The 20532-nt window shown below is 40.7% G+C and overlaps 1 protein-coding gene across 1 annotated transcript in view; it reads left to right on the top strand.

The window, feature by feature from the left end:
• Nucleotides 1-47: 47 nt before the first annotated feature.
• SLC23A2 (solute carrier family 23 member 2) overlaps nucleotides 48-20532 on the top strand; it is a 138169-nt gene continuing 117684 nt past the window's right edge. Inside the window, exon 1 of the mRNA XM_027976819.3 lies at nucleotides 48-128. The gene's annotated coding sequence lies outside the window, so the exon portion shown is untranslated. The remainder of the gene's footprint in view (nucleotides 129-20532) is intronic.

Genomic DNA, 20532 nt, shown 5'->3' with positions numbered 1-20532 from the left:
GCCCGCCCCTCCGCGGCGCCATTTTGCAGGCGGCAGTCGCGGGAGCCAGAGGCAACGGCTGGTACTGCGGAGCTGAGGCGCAGCGGAGGCGCAGCCGGCAGGACGGGAGCCCGGCGAGCTGCAGCCAGGTGAGAGCCCGGCCGCCGCGCCCCCTACCTGGCCGCGGGCCGCAGCTGCCAGGCCCGGCAGCGAGGGGCCTGCGGCGCCCACGAGGCCAACCAGGCACGGCCCCCGCGCGCTGTCAGCGGCCCCGCGGCGCGGCCTGCGCCCCCACACCCTGGCCCGTCTGCCGGGTCCCCGCACCGGCAGGTCATCCTGGCTGCGGGACCCAGGGATGCCTGGCGACCCCCAGCCCCCGCCGAGCCCCTGAGCGCTCGCCCCTGCTCGTGGCCGGAGCCGCGGGGCGCTCGGGCCCTCAGGCCGCGCGGCGGGCAGGCTAGTGGGGTCTCCCCGGGACCCAGTCCTTGCCGCCTCCTCCCCGGCCCTCGGCCCGCGCAGCCTGCGATCGCTCTCCGGTCGGCCCTCCGCAGGCGGTGCGCCCGGGCATCTCTGTGCCCCCAGGAATGCAGGGCCATCAAGAGGGACGGCAGAGGATGGGGGGGGGGGGGTTGCCCTTTATATTTTTGCTTTCTTTCTCTCCTACAGTGGCTGCGCCAAGTAATTTTAGCAGCTCCTGCCCGGTCCCCAGGGCCTTCCTCTCTGACAAGACTCGCGGGGGTTGGGGTCCCCCTGTTGCCACCTTCTTGGAAAAAGAAATTGACATTTTCGAGTGTGACTAGTTTATGGGCGCAGAATTTTCTCCTTTTGACTCTAGATGTCCCTTTGATGGGTAGCTGACAGGAATTCGGCCTGCAGGCTGGGGGTTTTAAGCATGACTTTAAATTCTTGATTGTCAGTGCAGAGGGTAAATGAGGGCAGCTGCAGGTGGAAGCAAGTCACCCGTATGGGATTTCTGGATCTGAGGCATTAGGAGTCGCTGCTACTTTTAGTCTTGCAGTGCTGTAACAGAGGAGATGGAAGATGCTAACCCTTCTAATATTTGGACGCCTATGTTCAGAGAAGGCTGGACAGGGTGAGGACATGGCTGGGAGTCCTGAGACAGTCATTATGAGCTGTCATTAATTGCCGTGTGACCTTCCTTACCCAGTTTCTTCCTCTTTGAAGCCAGAGGCTAGAGGCAGTGGTGGTTGGAACATTTTAATTTTTATATGTTTTGCATTTGGATGCTGTTGTACTGAGACATCGCTCTTCCAGTTGTCTGTACCTGCCTTTTCACCTTTACATATGACTTTGCGCATTTAGCCCCTGAAGGTGAGTCTTATGAGATTTATAAAAAGAGTCTTTCAGCTCAGAATTCTGAATTCTTTGCACTCATCCTGAATTTAATAGCTTTCTGGGCACTTGTCTTTTGAAAGCCCAGCAGTGAGTGTGCACAGAGTAAGCCCTCATGGCACACGTTTTAGTTAAAAGGGGGTCAGTAGGTGTGTCCAGCTGACTGCTTGTTTTACCTGACAGCCTGAACATGAGCTATCTGCTTTCTAGACTATTTCCTTTGCTGAAATGGTGACCAGATTCTTTCTTTGAATCCCAGGGCATTTCACTTCTTTGCTTGGAGTAGGGAGTAAATTTTTTTTTTTTTAAGAAACTTGGTATTTTAATACCTTGTTGTATTAGTTCTCCACCCCCATGCCTCAAATGGTCGTGTGCAGTTGTATTTTCTGACTGTGGCAAGTCACTTAAGTTGAGTTTTTTTTTAATCTTTGTTTTTAAAAAATTATTTCTTTATTTGGCTCTTCTGGGACTTAGGTTCTGCACAGGGACATAGTTTTCTGCCCCAGGGTGGAACCCTAGCCCCACTGCCCCCTGCATTGGGAGCTTGGAGTCTTAGCCAATGGACCATCAGGGAAGTTCTAATTAAGTTGAATGTTAATGTCTGTTCGGATATTTCAAAAATGCTTATGAAAGTACCTGTCTAGAATATTGGCTAGGTTTCAGACCACACTGCCTATCTCTTTTGTGTAGCAAAGGCTCATAGCATTGCAGGAATGAGTTAGGTGTACCTCAGCTAATTTGGTGACTGATGCTGTTAATCTAAACATTATTGACTGAAACCTGGTATATTAGAAATTCTGAGTTGATTATTGCCACCCTCTTCAGTGTCTCCATAGAAAAACCTGGGATCCGTTTGGGGACTCGTTTCTTATATTACTGATGGCTTTAAGGAATTTTCCCATTATGATTAAGGGAATTAGAAGTAAGCAGTCATAATTTGCAGTTATATAGAGCTTGTACTTGTAAATGGAAGCTTTTAAAAAGCTGATTTATTTTTATTTAATACTCTTAGGTTATTTTAATTTAAACATTTTGCAATCCTTCCCTGACCTGTTTCCAGGTCTTGCCTAAAGAACTCCCAACACACTAGCCTGTTCCCGATGCTAGGTAACCTTATTTATTCATTTTCACTCCCTGCTTTTCTAAAAGTTATTCTTCCCTCAGAGGGCCTGACTCTGGACTTTCTTTCATTCTTTTGCTGGGGGAGAATTCCTGCTTCAGATTAGGCTATGAGCTACCACCATGGGGTTTACTGGTCTTTTGTGCTCCTTATGGCACTCTCTTTATTTTCTCCTTGACTTTGCTGTTTCTGGCCTGTTGTTTTGTAACCAGTTCTAGATTGTTGGCCCTCCAAGATTTGAGATCTGCTTGCAGCTTAGGCTTTTCACAGTCCTCCCCACATTTAGTGCATGTATTAACTGCAGACGGTGTGCCAGGTAATGCTTTTGGTGCTCCAGATGCTGTGTGGAGATTTCCTCCACACACATAGTTCACACACTAGTGTGGAGGCAGACAATGAGACTTTGTGCTCTGAAGAAGAATCTGGCAGGATTTCGGGTAGTAAGTGTTGGGTGGGAGCTGAAATTTTAGGAAAGGTAGAACAGGAAGCTGAGTCACCTTTGAGTGGAGATGGTAGGAAGCGAGTCATGTGGATGTCTGGGGTAAGAGCATTCCCAGTGGAGAAAACTGCAGATTCAAAGGCCCTGAGGCAGGAGGAAGAGATAATGATTTTGAGGTCAGAAAGACTATGGGAGTTGAGTGACGGTAGGCCACAGGCACCTAGGAGGAAGGCCTGTAGATTTTACTTTGAAAGCGGGGTTGGTGGTGGGAGCCGTTGGAGAGTTGTGAACAGAGAGGGGATAGAGACATGCTGATTGTTGATGTCTGAGAATAGACTCAAGTCTGGGTGAGCAGGGTAGGTCTGCAGGGGAGCTAGCTAGTACAGGGCTGAAGATGGTGATTGAGTAGAGGGGGTGGGTGGTGAGAAGTAGTCATATTGTGAGGTTGGAATGAGGAGATTGCTGATGGATCATATGTGGGGAATGAGAGAGGGAGTTGAGGGCAAGAGCAGAGTTCTGGCCCAAGCACCTAGAAGGAAAGTGGCTGCCTCAGGAACCACACATTCCATGGCATGTTAAGTTGCCATGCCAACCTGGTGTGACCAGATGCAGTAGTAGAGGGGGAGGGGTGAGTGTTTGGTGGGGGATTCAGTTACTGAGTTGAAGCTTACTCTGCTTGCCACAGGTGGTGGTTGTTTTAGTTGCTAAGTCATGTCTGACTCTTTTGCGAGCCTACTAGGCTCCTCTGTCCATGGGACTTCCCAGGCAAGAATATTGGAGAGGCCTTTTCCTTCTCCAGAGCATCTTCCTGATGTAGGGGTTAAACCCTATTCTCCTCCATCGGCAGGTGGATTCTTTACCTCTGAGCTACCAGGGAAGCCTGCTTGCAGTAGGACAGGCCAATAAATCAGAAACCAGGTGTTGAAGGAAGGAATAAGGACTTCGTTTGGAAAGCTTTCAGACTGAGAAGATGGCATACTAATGTCTCAAAATAGCCATCTTATTGGAGTCTGGATGCTAGGTTCTTTTATAGAGGGGTGGGAGGTGAGGAAGTAAAGTAAAAAGGCCATTAATCTTGCAAATATCTCCTGGAATGGCCAGCCTTATGGGGGAGGCCAGATATGTTAATTTCTTCTTCCCTGTAGCCATCCGCAGGTAGACGGGGTTCTGAACGAAGATTCAAGCAGAGGGACAGGGTTCCCCTTGGCAGACCATTATGTATGGACAGTAACCTTTTAGTGAACAAAAGCAACTGGAAGCAAAGGTTAAAGTAGCAGAAACAGGTCCAATATGGAGTCAGATTTTGTTCTTTCTTGTAACAGTTCTTCTTGCATGGAAATGTAAATCTTCTTGGGAACTTCTCATTGTCCTTTGTCTTAATTCTGTCCTCTGACCTCAGACAGGCAAACCCCTGACCTCAGGTCTGGGTGGCCTCTAAAACCTTCCTTGAAAATTTCTCATAAAGGAAAATTCCATCTACTTTTTTTTTTTTTTCCAGAACTGTCTCTTGCATTACTTCTTATTTTTCTTTGCCAGGCTTAGAATCTAAAGGTAGCACAAAAAGCAAAAATCTGGATTCATCAAAAATGGCCTGTTCCCTCCATTAGGATGTCTCATAGACATGATTTGTATATCATGCAATATATATATAGTATGTTATACTATATATAGAAATATCTAAGTATTGAAGTGTAATGGGTACAGTAGTGGGCAGTGCATAATCTTATGGAGGATCATACTTAAGATTTCAACCAATTAGTCTCACTGCCCATGAACTTTTCAGCAACTTGAGAGTGCAGCTCACAGCCTCTTTCTGTTGGCTATGGTCTTGACTCTGGGTCTTCCTTCATCATCGTTTTTCTGTAGCATTGATGAGTTTTTCACTTTCTTCTTTTCGTATGAGGAGGTCAAGGTTGCATTGGATTATAAACCACGGCTTTTTCTGTTCTGTGGTCCAGAAAGCCTTCTTTAGTAATGGGCTCTTTCCACAGGCTTTTCTGAAAGCGGCTGATCCTCAGTCTCGTTGTGTCAGTTGCCCTGTGGTGTCTCGGTGAGCGCCTGGTGTAGGCCTACCTATTTGGGTGGCTACCGTTCTCATTTATGTGCATGTGAATCTTACAGAGTTGAATCTTCCCATCTTCTAAGTTGAACTCAAAAGAAGTTTAAAAATTGTTCTTCTCTCCAGGAACCTGTCTAAGCAATAGAGGGGACCCAGGAAAGACCAGACAGTGCTGATGGGCACTGGCTATGGATTGAGCACTTGAGGTCGTTATTGTTGATTCCAACAGCTGGCAGCCAACGTGGTTCTAGTCTGCATCTTATCAATGAAGAAACTGGAGCTTGGTTAACTTTTCTAAGTTAACTCTTGGGTCTTGAATTCTGCTCTTAATGCTCCAATAAAGCTTGGGTCCCTTAGTGATAGAAGTCTTTCTTGAAGGTCTGTGTTTCTTAGCTCCTGTTGGCATAGAAGAGAGCAGAGAAACTAGTATCAGTTGGTCACCAGGTGCTTAGCCTGGCACTTCTTGTATTCACTAACAGCAGGTATTATTCTTAGTTTACTTCTGAGAATGCTTAAGTTGGTGGTGGTTCACTCCTTGCCCAAGATCATGGTAGCTGAGTCAGAATTTGACCCAAGTCTGGTCTGCACCCGAACTTGGAGTCCTTTATTCCTTCTGTTCCCTCATTTGTTCCTGGAGGAACCTCCCACAAGCCCTCAACCCCAACATATTCACCTTCCTTTTATAGTCTTCCTTTGAGGTGGCTTCCCTCTAACCCTTTGTTCAAGTAACGACATACATGCCCGTGTTAAACTTGCATGAACTTTGCCATTCTGGACCAAGACTTCATTACAAAGTTGTTGGTATAATAACTGTGGGTGGTCTTCTCCTGCTTCTGATGAAAAGCACTACTTGAAATGCTGTTTATTCTGTGGTTATTTCAGTATCCAATTTGGAGACTCTTGTCCCCTCTGCAGTGCTGGCTTAAATCCTTTGCTGTCTCCAGAAGGCACATCACCTGGTTGAGGGTACAGCCTCTTTTTTTGTCTGACATGGTAGATCTTAAACTAAAGAGTTTTTCATTCAGAAGTTCTGGGGTGAGGCCTGGTAATCTGAATTTCTAACCAGTTCCCAAATGATGAGAATGTTGCTGATTGGGGAACCACCAGCATCTGTTTTTGTAAAACAAGTTTTATTTAAACATAGTTGTGACCATTCAGGACACTGTATGACCAGCAAGCCTAAAATATTTGCTATCCGGCTCTTTGTAGAAAGTTTGCTTATTCCTGCTTCATAGTAATAATTAATATTTACTGAAAAGTTTGAGTTCACATTTTATTGTCAAGAGCTCTTTCTATATTAAGACACCGCTTCACAAATTACTCTACAAAAGTGTGGTATAGGGGAATATTTGCATATTTTGAAGTGCTGGGAGTATGAAAACTCTGACACTTTTAAATCTTTTTATCTAAAATTAATGTGAATTTTATATTCTATTCCAGAAACATCAGTACTTGGCTTAACATTAAACACTTTTCCTCTTTAATCTTTGAGTAAAGTTGATGCTGTTAGACAAGTTATATTTGATTCTGGTTTCCCTCTGTTTGAGAAATATGCTGTTAAGATTTGCATTTTTTAAACAAATGCTGGAGAGGGTGTGGAGAAAGGGAACTCTTCTGCACTGTTGGTGGGAATGTAAGTTGGTACAGCCACTATGGAAGACAGTATGGAGATTCCTCAGAACACTGAAAATAGAATTACTGTATGATCCAGCAGTACCACTCCTGGGCGTATATCTTGACAAAACTATAATTCAAAAATATACAGGCACCCTATGTTCATAGCCACACTATTCACAATGGCCAAGACATGGAAGCAGCCTAAATGTCCATTGAGAAATGAATGGATAAAGAAGATGTGGTATATATAATATATATAATAGAATAGTACTCATCCATAAAAAGGAACAAAATTAGGGTTTCAAAATAACTTTTAATGGGCTGTTTGATTAAATATATGTTAATTTGGGGAGACTTCATCCTATAATATTGAATTGTTCTATCAACAAATGATTCATTTAGATTTAATAGCTCTCATTTTTAAAGTTCTCACTAATGTATGGTCTACAGATCACTTATTTATTGCTCTTTATTTTAAAATGTTTGCTATTTAGAGTGAGATGATTTTCTTCCTCCTCCCTTCCATGTACCCTATTTCCTAATTTTATAAAGCAAGTGTAAAGAAAGTGTATATGCAGTCCATATATTTTATACCTGACCACCTATTATTCAGCTTAATTAATGCTAGCCAAAGTCTAGCACTAACAAAACAAAAACTTATTTCTTGCTCACATTTTTCTAGCTGATTCTCCCCTAACAGGTGAGTTGGGAATTTAGGCTCCTTCCATCTTACATCACAATTAACTTCAAAATCTGGCCTCTGATTTTGCGAGATTTTGTCAGATTTTGTGCATGGAAAAGTTTTCTTATGGGCCGAGCTTGGAATTAGTAATATTTTCTCCCATAGTCCATATCCTAGATGCAAGGGGAGTCATTTGTGTGTCCATAAGGGAAATGAAATAGCACTGTGTCTGGCACACTACCTGACCACAATCTGTTAAGTTTTACTTTTCAGTTGATTCTCTTGAGTTTCTTGGGTCAACAGTCATACTAGCTGCAAAAGGTCTTGGTTTTTTTTCTTCTTAAATACTTCTTTTTCCTAATATAAACTGCAGAGTACTTACAGAACAGGTCTAAATGTGATAGTGGTCCTTTTTATTTTCAGTATTTACTGGTGTGTATTAATGTATGTAATCTTTAATGATTTTAAAGGGTCCTATTTTCAGTGTCTTTTTCACTTAATTAAAATATCATACTTAGTGTTTGAATGAACAAAAAATTTCTTATCTTGAGATTAACCCTGGGATTTTTGTATACCGCAAAACAAATTTTTGGTAGAATCTGTCCCTGTTTTTGTAATTCTACAAATTCATTTTTTGTGCTGTTTTAAGGATGAGCTCAGATTTTTAGCTGGAAGGAACTACACAATTTATACCTTTGCTTCAGGTTCAGCTGTTCTGTGCTGTTCATAGTTTTTGTATCAGGGATTCTGACCCTCAGTCTTAGAAAATGTTCCTTCCCTCAGAGTAGTTTTGTGGGTTCTTGTTTTCTTTCTTTCTTTCTTTTTTCTTACCTGTGGAGATAAACTGAATATACTAGCAGTATCGATTTTTCCTTTTCTGTTGAAGTTCTCCTATTTGTACATGCTTTTTGACACCCAGTGTAAGTTGGGGTCCTGTATTTCCAGCAGTGATCCTGAACTTCTTGGGAGCAGGAGGCTCCTCTGAACCCTCTCAGAAGTCCTGGGAAGTTAACAGGGTAGGGAATCTTTTATTCACGTGACTAGTAAAAACAGACATAAGAGTCCAGTTCACTTCTAGTGTTTAGTTCAGTGCCTAGGGTAATGCTCCAAAGTGCTTTCAGCTTTCTTGCATTTTTTTTTCAACTCTGAGATCTTGTACTTATTGTTTTGTTCCTTGAGTAGGTGTCCGTCAACTCCTAAAATATATTTTCCAGACTTTGTTTTGACTGACTCACTTTTCACCGACATATATATGTCTCTGTGTATATCTCAAAAACAAGTTTCACAAAAATATTATTTGATGTATATTCTGATATTTACTTTTTCTACTGAAAAAATTAGTTGTGACATCCAAAGTAATTTTTTGATTTGGTTGTGAAATACAAGACTCTGAAGTAAGGCCTTTGGGTTAATATGAATAAATAACCTTTCTGTCTTACGGTAAAGGAACCACATGAGGTTCTGTGGGAATGACAGGGAAGGGGCTCTTGACAAAATAACCTTAAAAGAAAAGCTTTATTGAGATAGGATTCACAGACCATAAAATCTTCACTTTGAAAGGTATGTTTCAGTTGTTTTTAGAGTTGTGTAACCATCACCACTGTCTTAATTTGAGAAACCACATACCTATTAACAGTCATCCCCCTTTTTCCCCTCCCCAGCAGGCCTTGGCAACACTAACCTGCACTGTTTCTGTGAATTTGCCTTATCTGGGTATTTCATATAAATGGAATCGTACAACACGTGGTCTTTTGTGATTGGCTTTTTACTTAGCGTAGTGTTTTTAAGACGTCTGCATTGTTGCAAGAATCAGTGCCACATTTTATCTACTAATGAGTTGATGGTCACTGGGTTGTTTCTAGATTTTAGCTACTGTTAAGAATGGTGCTCTGAACATTGGTGTGATCATGTTTTTAATTTTTCTTTGGTAAATATTGGGGAGTGGAATTACTGGATCATATGGTAATTCTTTGTTTAACATTTTGAAGAACTGCCAGATTTTTTCAAAGTGGAGGCATCAGCAATTTTCGACGGTTCTAATTCTCCACATGTGTTATTGTCTGTCTTTGAGTATACCCATCCCAGTAGGTGTGAAGTGGTGTCTCACTGTGGTTTTTATTTACATTTTCCTAATGAAGTGGGGCAGTTTTTCATGTGCTTGTTCACCAGTTTTATGTGGTCTTTGGAGAAATGCCTTAAGTCTTTTGCTCATTTTTTATAAGTTGGATTGTCTTTTTATTGTTGAGTTATAAATCTTCTTAATATATGTGACATGTCCCTTACCTGATACATAATTTTACAAATAACTTTTTCCATTTTATGTGTTGTCTTTATTTCTTTGCTGATGTCCTTTGAAACTTTCCAAGTTTTAAATTAAGCTAAACTTTCTGAAGTTTTAATTAAAAATGTAAAGTACTATTTATCTTTTTTGTTGCTTGTACTTTTGTTGTAATTTCTAAGAGGATTTACCCCTTTGTTTTATTCTAAGAGTTTTATAGTCTTATCACATAGATTTGGGTATTTGATCATTTTTTGTATATGGCATGAGGTAGGGGGGCTCCAACTTCAAGTCTTTGTTTATGGATTTCCAGCAGCATTTTTTAAAAAGGCTATTCTTTCCCCCCCATTGAATTGTCCTGGCATCCTTGTCCAGATTTACCTGACAAATGTTAAGATTTATTTCTGAATTCTCAATTTTATTCTGTTGATTTGTATGTCTATCTATATGCAGTGCAGGTCAGGAAGATCCCCTGGGAGAAGGGAGTGGCTACCCACTCCAGTATTCTTGCCTGGAAAATTCCTTGGATAGAGGAACCTGGTGGGTTATAGTCCATAGGGTCACAAAAGAATCGGACATGACTGAGTGACTAACAGTTTATACCAGGACTATGTTGTCTTAATTATCACAACTTTTTATTAAGTTTTGAAATTGGAAAGCATGAGTGCTCCAGTTTTGTTCTTTTTCAGAATTGTTTTGACTATTCTATGTCCTTTACATTTCCATGTGAATTTTAGGATCAATTTGTCAATTTTTTCCAAAAAACAGCTGAGATTTTTGATAGTGATTATATTCAATCTTAGGTCAATCTGGGTAGTATTGTCAAGAATTACATATTATAAACAAAAAATTTCATGAGGAAATATGTATCTGTGCTAACAGTAATACATTCTGATATTTTCTGATATTTTCATTCCATTCTTTTTTTTTAATATTTATTTATTTGACTGAGTAGAGTCTTGGTTGCAGTACATGGGATCTTGGTTGAATCATGCAGGACCTTTCCTTGCGGTGCATGGGACTAGCTTATTGTGTCTCACAGGCTCAGTAGTTGCAGTGTGCGGTCTTGGTTGCTCAGGGGCATGTGGGATCCCAGTTCCCCGACAGGGATGGAAACTGAGTCCCCTGCATTGTATTCTTAACCACTGGCCCACCAGGGAAGTCCCATTCTTTTTTTTTTTTTTTTTGATTGATTTTTTACTTAAAAAAAATTGCTGGCCCCAGTCTACTGAATTGATTTCTCTACTCACTCTGGTATGATGTTTGGAAAAAATGCTTCAAGTCAGCAGCCTTAACGGCAAATTAACAGCCTTAATTTCCTTAACAGCAAATTGGAATCAGCTAGGGTGCAGTTGATCAGAGTGTATATAGCATATAAGTGTAGGGGTTAAAAAAAAAAAAAAATCTCCCAGGTGATTACAGTTTGCATCTAGAGTTGAGAACCATTGCTATAAAAGTTTTTGTAGTAGTGAGAGCCTCATGTGTGAAGCTTTCAGTCACTTTGGTGAAGATTGTATTCAAATTAGAGAAGTCTGTGCATTTCCTCTTAATATTATCACTGATGTCATTCTCTCAAGGAATGGTTTTGCTTTAGACTTCCTCCTAGGTGTGTATAGTTGTACCTGGTCTGTACAGAGAGCGAAGATAGTGCACACTCCCTGGAGAGTGTCTGTTATTTCTCAGGAATTTTTGTGTTCTTTTTCTTTTTGCTATAGGAAATGGGCTGATTTGAGAAGAATATGCAGGAAATTGACAGTAATTAACTATGATATGGGGAACATGGAAGCTGTTGGTTAGAATTGCTACTGAAGTATATGAAGGCATTGGTCAGGATTAAGATAAGAATTCCTGGAAAAAAGATCTGAAAGTGGGACCAGTGTCCCATCTTAGAGATGTTAAGGAATTTGGGAATTGTGGTGAAAACTTACACACAAAAAAGCTTAGTTTACTCATTGATGATCCCTCTTTTTTTCTGATTTGTTTGAAAGTATACTGTCTTTCACATATGCATATATGTTTATTTGTATGTGTTTCAAAACAGACCTCATGGGGCCTTTTATTTTTGTCCTTGCCACACAGCTCATGGGATCTTAGTTCCCCCTTCCAGGATTGAATCTGGGCCGCTGCAGTGAAAGCACTGAGTCCCAACCACTGGACTGCCAGGGAATTCCCATACAGACAGGGGCCTTTTAAATCCCATTTTTAAGCTTAGCAATGTGTCTTAGGCTTATAACTAAATCATTAAATAGTTCCATGTTTTTTAACAGCTCATTTGTGCTGAATGAATCATGTTTTATTAGACAGATCTTTCTACTGTTGGGTATTTGGTTTATGAGCTATTTCTTTCCCCACTGTAGTGAACAGAATACAGTGGTGAATAGCCTTGTATGGAAATCTATATGCTTTTTTCTGATTTTTTTCTTCAGGCTACATTTTTAGAAGAAGGGATATCGTTTGCATTTTTAAGGCTTTGATACATATGTAACATATATGCCAGATATTTCTGCATCCAGGTTAGGGAATCAATCTTATTATTTATTTATTTATTTTTGAATTTTTTTCAATCTTATTATTTAAACCTAAAAAATTTTTTTTTAACCAAGAAGAACCATGTTTCTTTTGTTTTGATAACTAGTGAATTTGAATACTTTTTAATGCGTTTTTTTTGTTTGACTAACTTATTTCTTTCACTAGTTTTTCTAATCCTGTGTTCATCTTTTTCCTGGTGATTTATAGCAGTTCTTTTTATATCCTAGATATTAACACTTTAATAATCTTGCCTGCCCATTTTTTCTTATAGTTTTATGATGTACTTAAGACATAAGCTTTTGATTTGTGGATCGTTTTTCTTGGAATTTAGTTTTCAAAATAAAAATCTCATTTTTCCAAGGAAATATTTTTCTTATGGATGAATAATCTATCAGAACGTGATTTTGTTTAAAATTTTTTCAGATTTCAAATTTGCTTCTCTTTTAAAATATGCTTGGGTTAATCACCTGAATTAAAAAGTAAAATTTGAACTTTAAAAGTTGTCAACATCTTGGTTCCAATAAATGGGAACTTAAACTGTGATGGTCTGGAAGTTGGGTGCCCTTACTCTAAGCAGCCAGAATGGGAGACTGGGTGTCATTGGTAAGCTCTCCACTCAAGTTTTAAACCTGGGTACTTTTGGTGCTTAGTGCTCGTCTTAGAGCATAGGCTTCCCTGGTGGCTCAGAGATTAAAGCGTATGCCTCCAAGAGACCTGGCTTCGATCCCTGGGTTGGGAAGATCCTCTGGAGAAGGAAATGGTGACCCACTCCAGTATTCTTGCCTGGAGAATCCCATGGATGGAGAAGCCTGGTAGGCTACAGTCCACAGGGTCGCAAAGAGTCGGACGCGACCAAGTGACTTCACTTTCACTTTAGTGCATAGGGCACATATGATGTCTCTTTCTGGTTGATGGAGCTTTTGTGCCTTAATTCCTTACTTTTGCTCCAGTACTATTAAAAAGTAAAATCTGAGACTTTTGTGTCGTACTTTGGTAATAGCCTTGCATGCACGTGTTCTAAGTCACTTCAGTCATCTCTGACTCTGCCACCCTGTGGACCATAGCCCTCCAGGCTCCTCTGTCCATGGGATTCTCCTGGCAAATACTGGCGTGGGTTGTTATGCCCTCATCCGGGGGATCTTCCCGACTCAGGGGTCGAACCTGAGTCTTCCACATTGCAGGCAGACTTGTTACTGTATGAGCCACCAGGGAAGCCCATATACTTTAGGCTACTAAAGCCTGCCTGCCCTAAGGATCCAGAGGCTGCAGCTACTGAAACCCAAATGCCCAGAGCCCATGCTCCACCATAGGAGAAGCCATGCAGTGAGAAGCCTGTGCACTGCAATTGCAGATGCCCGCATGCAGCAACAAAGATCCAGAGCAGCCAAAAATAAAATTAATTAATTTTAAAAATCTAGAAATTTCTTTAAAAAAAAAAGGCATTTACTGTTCATAGGAGAACATTTACTGTTCATTTACTGTTCAAGTATATACACATGGATCAAAGAAATCAAGATTAAAACCAGGTGTCATTTTTTGCATGTCAAATTTGCAAAAGTTAAAAAAAATCTAGGAGTGGCAAGTGAGGTTAACATACAGTTTTCTTTTGTGCTTTGTTAGCTTGACAGTTTTTCCAGAAGAAATTGGGAAGGTTACCAATTTCCCATTTCTTTCCAGGAAGTTTAGGAAATAACTGGCCTGTGAATTTGTCTGAGTCTGACACTTTCTTGAGGATAATTCTTTTGCTTTTCTATTTTTCTGTAGTTATTACTTATTCAGGATCTCAAAAAATAGTTTTACTAAAAATGTGCTCATTAATCTAGATTTTCAGGTACATACAAGTGCTTTCGTAAATCCTTTAAAAAATACAAATGTAAAAGCATGAAAAGTGTATTTTGTGTTTGCCCTTGTTTTTAGAAGATATTCTTTGCCATATTCAGCAAGTATCATTTTAATTTTAATTGGAGAGGTTTTGTTTTTGTTTTTTGAGTCCAAAGTAGATGGGACTTCTCTGGCGGTCCAGTGGTTGAGATACCACACTTACAGTGCAGGGGGCATGGGCCTGGGACGTTCTGCATGCTGCATGGTGCAGCCAGTAATAATAATAAACATCAGAATAGGTGTTTGGACAGCCTATTGACATCTCCTGAATTGATGTAATAATTTTGCTTCTTAGAGTTTCTGGCCTGTGAATGGCATTAGCTCTGGGGTTAGATTTGTCCTGCTTTTGAAGTGTTAATGTTCCTTTTTAAAGAAACGGTGAATGCAAAAATGACAGTTCTGTATTATTCTCACTACACTAAAAAAGATGTTTTTATTTATTTGACGGCACCGGATCTTAGTTATGGCACACAGGGTCTTCAGTCTTGCTCGTGCATGCAGGATGTTTGAGTTGTGGTATGCAGATTCTTAGTTGCTGCTTGTGGGATCTAGTTCCTTGCTCAGGGATTGAACCTCAGTCCCTTGAATTGGAAGTGTGGAGTCTTAGCCAGTGGGCCACAAGGGACGTCCCTCCTATTTTTTTTTTTTTTGGATGATTTTTTTTCTCTAGAAAATCAGAGTTGGAAATCACTGCATGTAGTACTTGGGCCTAGGCTGTGATGTCAGCTGTGTAGCCTTGTGTGCAAAGGACAGGTTTTCAGAGTACGAAGGGAGGGGTGTTCGAGTGGCACTGTGGATGCTCACTTGATAACTCAGTCTTGTTTTTGTTGAGTGGCTTCTCCTGCTTAATTTCTTTCTCCAGGTTCTTTTCTTTAAAATGTTTGTATTTCCCCAATATTAGAACCTCTGACCCAGTTCTATGTTTTGTTTTCTGATAGTTGTTCAGTTGCAATCAGCTTTACAAAATATTTTCCAAAAATAAGTATTCAGAGTCATAGTTCTTTCACCTTCAGAATTTTTCTATGATATGTCTAAATGATATTTTGTTAAATTGCAGCTTTGCTATCATGGAACCTTTTTTTATACAATTTTTTTCTAACTTTTTAAAGGATTTATAAAAGAAGCATATGCATGTTGGAGAATAACTAATTCTCACTCTAATCAGAATTCTAACTAATTCTAAATAATCAGAATTGGATAATGTAAATTTTGAAAGTCATATAGATTCTTATATATCTTATATTTATAAAACAAGCATATGCATGTTGGAAAATAACTAATTCTAACTCTAAATAATGAGAATTCTAACTAATTCTAAATAATCAGAATTGGGTAAAGTAAAATTTGAAAGTCATATAGATTCTTATACCCCCTACACTCAAGGCAGTTTGATGTTTATCCTTTCCAGCTCATTCCTGTATCCACAAATATAGTCTGTGTAATTATAATAAAAGTCAAGTGATGCTATGCATATTATACAACTTGCATTTTTCAATATACAAAATGTATAATTTATTTCACTAAAAATAAGATGTTCTTTTAAAGCCTTTCTTGTTACTTTTTTTCATGTTCTTTCCAGTATTCTTCTTCTTGGCTAATCTTCATTGATTGTTGCCTCCCTTCTGACTCTAAATTTTTAATAAACGTAGCTTAAAGTAGATTTATGTTTATGAAGATTTAATTTTGGGAAGTAACTTATGCTTTTTTTTCCCCTTCTATACAAAGTATGTTTTAGATGGAGAAAACCATAGTTTCTCTATTCATATTCTATATCATTTAAAATGAGTAGTGTCTTTAGTTCCAAACAGCAAAAGATCAATGTTTAGTTTCTGAAGTTAAATATACAGGATCACTGGAGGCTTCTTGAAGGCTGCACTGGTACGGCTCTGTTGGCATTTATGTACTTATTTACCTAGAGTCATCTGTGAGTGGTGATGCTAAGTTGGCCTAGAATAATCAGTGATGTTGAAAGATTCACAGCCTAAATATTTCCCAGTGAAGAACTTGTTGGTATCTGGCTGAACTGTAGTTGTCTCATGCATTTCTCTTTATAATGGAGAGCCAGGCTCCTAATTGCACTGGCTGTTCCAGAGATGCCGCCTGGGTTTTTATTGTGAAATTCATGCATAGATACAAGAGTACATGAAATGGGTTCATTTAATAAACATTAAGATGTTCATTTAATAAACATTAAGAAGTTTATTTAATAAACTTTAAGAAAGTGATTTTTGAGTAATTAAGTCTTCGGTTTTCCTCTCAAAATATATTACCCTCAGTTTATTCTAGGGGTAGCCTTGAAGGCAGTGTAGAGTCGTAATGAAAGGTGAAGGTTCTGCTGTCTCAGTCCTCTTGGGGCTCTATTCTGTGTACTGTCACGTCTCCAGGACCTTGACCAGGAGGCCTCACCCCTTCTGGGTTTTCTTATTCGTAAAGTGTGGGCCCAGTTATCAAGGGTTGTTTGAAGATGAAATATTACACATGATGTATAGTACAGTGCCTGGCACATAGTGAGAACTAAAATCTTTAACAAGTTTTAAAAAATCGAGGCGTTATGTTAAGGCATATGGAGTTATCAAGAAAGCCCATTGGGTACAAAATTGCTTTCTCCTGGTGCTCTAAAATACTGTCTTCCAAAATATTTTGTGCAAACGGGGAGTTACTTTTTGAGGGACTGAAGGTACAGTTTGTAATCCTGCCCAGCGATGGTTTAGGGCCTTGGATATTTCCCTTTGGAGGAAAGAAGTAAGAGAGCGAGTTCTAGGATTGAGCATAGCCCGGTGAAAAGTAGACTGCATTCATGCCTAGTGCCTCCTGCCAGGTTGATTATTACTTTTTAGTTTGATTTACCATTTGTTTTTCTCTAGCTAGGTCTTGACTTCATAACCGGGACTCCACATGCTGCTTTGAGCTTGGACTTTGGCAGCACAGGGAAATATAGCTCGGCAGCTTGTAATGGAAAGCACATGGACATGCCTGCATTGAGGTGCATCCAAAACACAGTCTTTCTTGTTCTACATTTTGTGACAGAGTTGTGCTGATGGTCCCTTTGTGCTTGACTTTGCTCTTTGTACAGGTCAGCAAAGATCTAAATGCAGTCCTGGGAATAATGATTAGGTTGCTGCTAATGATAAGGTAATGGACTTCTTTGAGGCCAAATTCCGCATAAGTAGATTAAACTAGAAAACAAACAGGCACAGTCTTGCCACTTACGCTAATTACAAGGTAGGAGGTAAATATTTTCATTTTCATTTACGTGGGCTTTTGACTTTTTTTTAATCCACAAACATTTAAACGTCTATTGCTGTCGGAGTTCTTGGTCAGCGTCACAGATGTGAAGCCTGGGGGTAAAAAAATTGAAGACCTATCGCCTTGCTTTGATTTAGGTACTCACCAACGTAAGTAGTGAGACTATGCACAAATACCTTACTAAGAAACATTTTTTTCTCTTCTTTCCTCCTACCATTTCCCTCAACCCTAAGCTTGATGGCCATTTTGGTCATTTAAAATTTTTTACTGTTATAAATAACACTGAAGTGAAATTTCTTGTATGTACTTTGAAGAGACTTTTCTTGTATGTACTTTGAGGAGAAATTTAAATTTCTGGGAGTAAAATTGTTGGGCACAGTGATAAGATTTTCCAGTTAGTTTTGATAGATTGGCACACTGAGAATTGAGACACTGCAGGAATTTATACTCCTGCTTTGCCTTGTTACAACTAAATTTATTCAGCATGGTGAATGTAAAATATTATATCAATGATATTTTTGTTTAATTTTAGTTTATATACAGTAAAATTAATTCACTAGGTGAAAACTTACAAGAACTTTCAAAAATGCTCAGAGGGAGACTTCCCTGGTGGCCCTGTGATAAAGAACCCTCCTGCCAGTGCACAGGACACAGGTTCAGTCCCTGATCAGGGAGGATTCCACATGGTGTGGGGCAGTTAAGCCCATGCATCACAGCTACTGAGCCTGCTCTGTAGTGCCTGTGAGCTGCAACTGCTGAGCCTGCTCTGTAGCGCCTGTGAGCGGCAACTGCTGAGCCGGCTCTGTAGCGCCTGTGAGCGGCAACTGCTGAGCCCGCTCTGTAGCGCCTGTGAGCGGCAACTACTGAGCCTGTGCACACAGCTGCCAAAGCCTGTGCGCCTTAGAGCCTGTGCTCTGCAACAAGAGAAGCCACCACTACGAGAAGCCTGAGCCCTGCAACTGGAGAGTAGCCCTCACCCACCGCAGCTACAGAAAGCCTGCTTGAAGCAACAAAAGACCCAGCACAGCCAGAGGAAAATAAAATTTAAAAAATACTTAGAGGAAATCATTCCTTTTTAAAGCATCTTTAATTTTCTAAAATGTTTTTGTTGTTCATTCGCCCAGTTGTGTCTGACTCCTTGCAACCCCATGGGCGGCAGCACGCCAGGCCTCCCTACCCCTCACCATCTCCCGGAGTTTGCCCAAGTTCACGTTCATCGCATCGGTGATGCTGTCCAGCCATGTCATCCTCTGACACCCTCAATCTTTCCCAGCATTAGGGACTTTTCTAATGAGTCATCTGTTCGCATCAGATGACTGTAATACTGGCGCTTCAGCATCAGTCCTTCCAGTGAATATTCAGGGTTGATCTGCCTTAAGATTGACTGGTTTGATTTCCTTGCTGTCCAAGGAACTTTCAGGAGTCGTCTCCAGCACCACCAGTTGGAAGGCATCAATTCTTTGGCGTTCTGCCTTCTTTATAATCCAGCTCTCACAGCCATATGTAACCACTGGAAAGACCATAGCCTTGACTATACGGATGTTTGTCAGCGAGTAATACCTCTGCTTTTCAACACACTGTCTAGATTTGTGATAGCTTTCTTGCCAAGAAGCAATCGTCTTCTGATTTCATGGCTGCAGTCACCATCTGCAGTGATTTTGGAGCTCAAGAAGAGGAAATCTGTCACTACTTCCATCGTTTCCCTTTCTCTTTGCCATGGAGCATGGGGCCGGATGCCATGGTCCTGTTTTTTTTTATTATTTAGTCTTAAGCTGGCTCTTTCACACTCCTCCCTCACCCTTATCTAGAGGCTCTTTCGTTCCGGTTCACTTTCTGCCATCAGAGTGGTATCATCCACATTAGAGGTTGTTGATGTTTCTCCCACCTGTCTTGATTCCAGCCTGTAACTCAGCCCAGCGATTCTCATGATGTGCTTAGTGTATAGGTTAAACGAACAGGGTGACAGCAGACTGCCCTTCTGTACTCCTTTCTCAATCTTGAACCACGCCGTTGTTCCATACAGGGTTCTAACTGTTGCTTCTTGACTCACATACGAGTTTCTCAGGAGACAAGTAAGGTGGTCTGGTTTTCCGTCTCTCTAAGAGCTTTCCATAGTTTGTCATGATCCACGCAGTCAAAAGCTTTAGCGTAGTCGATGAAATAGAGATAGACGTTTTTCTGAAATTCCCTAGCTTTCTCTGTAATCCAGCAAATGTTGGCAGTTTGATCTCTAGGTCCTCTTCCTTTTCTAAACCTAGTCTGGGCATCTGGAAGTCCTTGGTTCGCCTAATGCTGAAGCCTATCATGCAGGATTTTAAGCATGACCTTATTAGCATGGGAGATGAGTGCAGTCGTCCGATGGTTATCACGTTCTTTAGTACTGCCCTTCTTGGGAACTGGGATGAGGATTGACCTTTTCCAGTCCTGTGGCCACTGCTGGGTCTTCCAGATTTGCTGACACAATGAATGCAAAACCTTATGGCATCATTCTTTAGGGATTTGAATAGTTCTGCTGGAATTTCATCACATCCACTATCTTTGCTAATAGCAGTGCTTCTTAAGGCCCACTTGGCTTTGCACTCCAGAAGGTCTGGCTCTGGGTGACTAACCACCCAGTTTTCTAATAGAAGTCTATTTAAAAATTAAATAAAACTTGGGAAATAACAGAAATTAGGAAGAAGAAAATATCCTCAATCCTCTTTTTAACAACAGCACTGTGAATATTTTTGTGTATTTCTTTCATTCTTTTCATTTTCTGTATGTAGTTTTTTTCACATAAGACATCATCATTAAATTGTATGTTTTGCGTTCTTAAAGTGATGATTACTAATGAAGAGGGAGGTGAGGGAAAGGCAGTTCTGCCTGTGGATATCTGCAAAATAAATGGTCTCCTAACTCCCAGAGTTTCAGTTACTGTTTTCATATTTCAGTTGACAGATCTTTCTCTGCTATGTTCTTTCACAGAAGTGAAGTGAAGTGTTAGTTGCTCAGTCGTGCTGGACTCTGCCACCCCAAGGACTGCAGGCCACCAGGCTCCTCTGTCCATGGGGTTTTCCAGGCGAGGATGCTGGAGTGGATTGCCATTTCCTTCTCCAGGGGATCTTCCTGACCGAGGAATCGAACCCAGGTCTCCTGCACTGCAGGCAGATTCTTTACTGACTGAGCTACGAGGGAAGCCTTTCAGAGAGCTTCTCTCAATTTCTGGTGGTCTTTGGTGGCCCCTTGTCAAATGTACATGCCACCACCAGCTCAAATTCACCATGTTTAAACTTCATTCACTACTTGCCAGTCAAATCTGTTCCTTACATATTTGTGAAGCAGAGACAGTCTTGTTTTCCCAGAGGTCATC

This window comes from Ovis aries, chromosome 13, assembly GCF_016772045.2.
Source record: "Ovis aries strain OAR_USU_Benz2616 breed Rambouillet chromosome 13, ARS-UI_Ramb_v3.0, whole genome shotgun sequence".
Lineage (NCBI taxonomy): Eukaryota > Metazoa > Chordata > Mammalia > Artiodactyla > Bovidae > Ovis > Ovis aries.
This window is presented reverse-complemented; position numbering and strand designations above follow the sequence as displayed.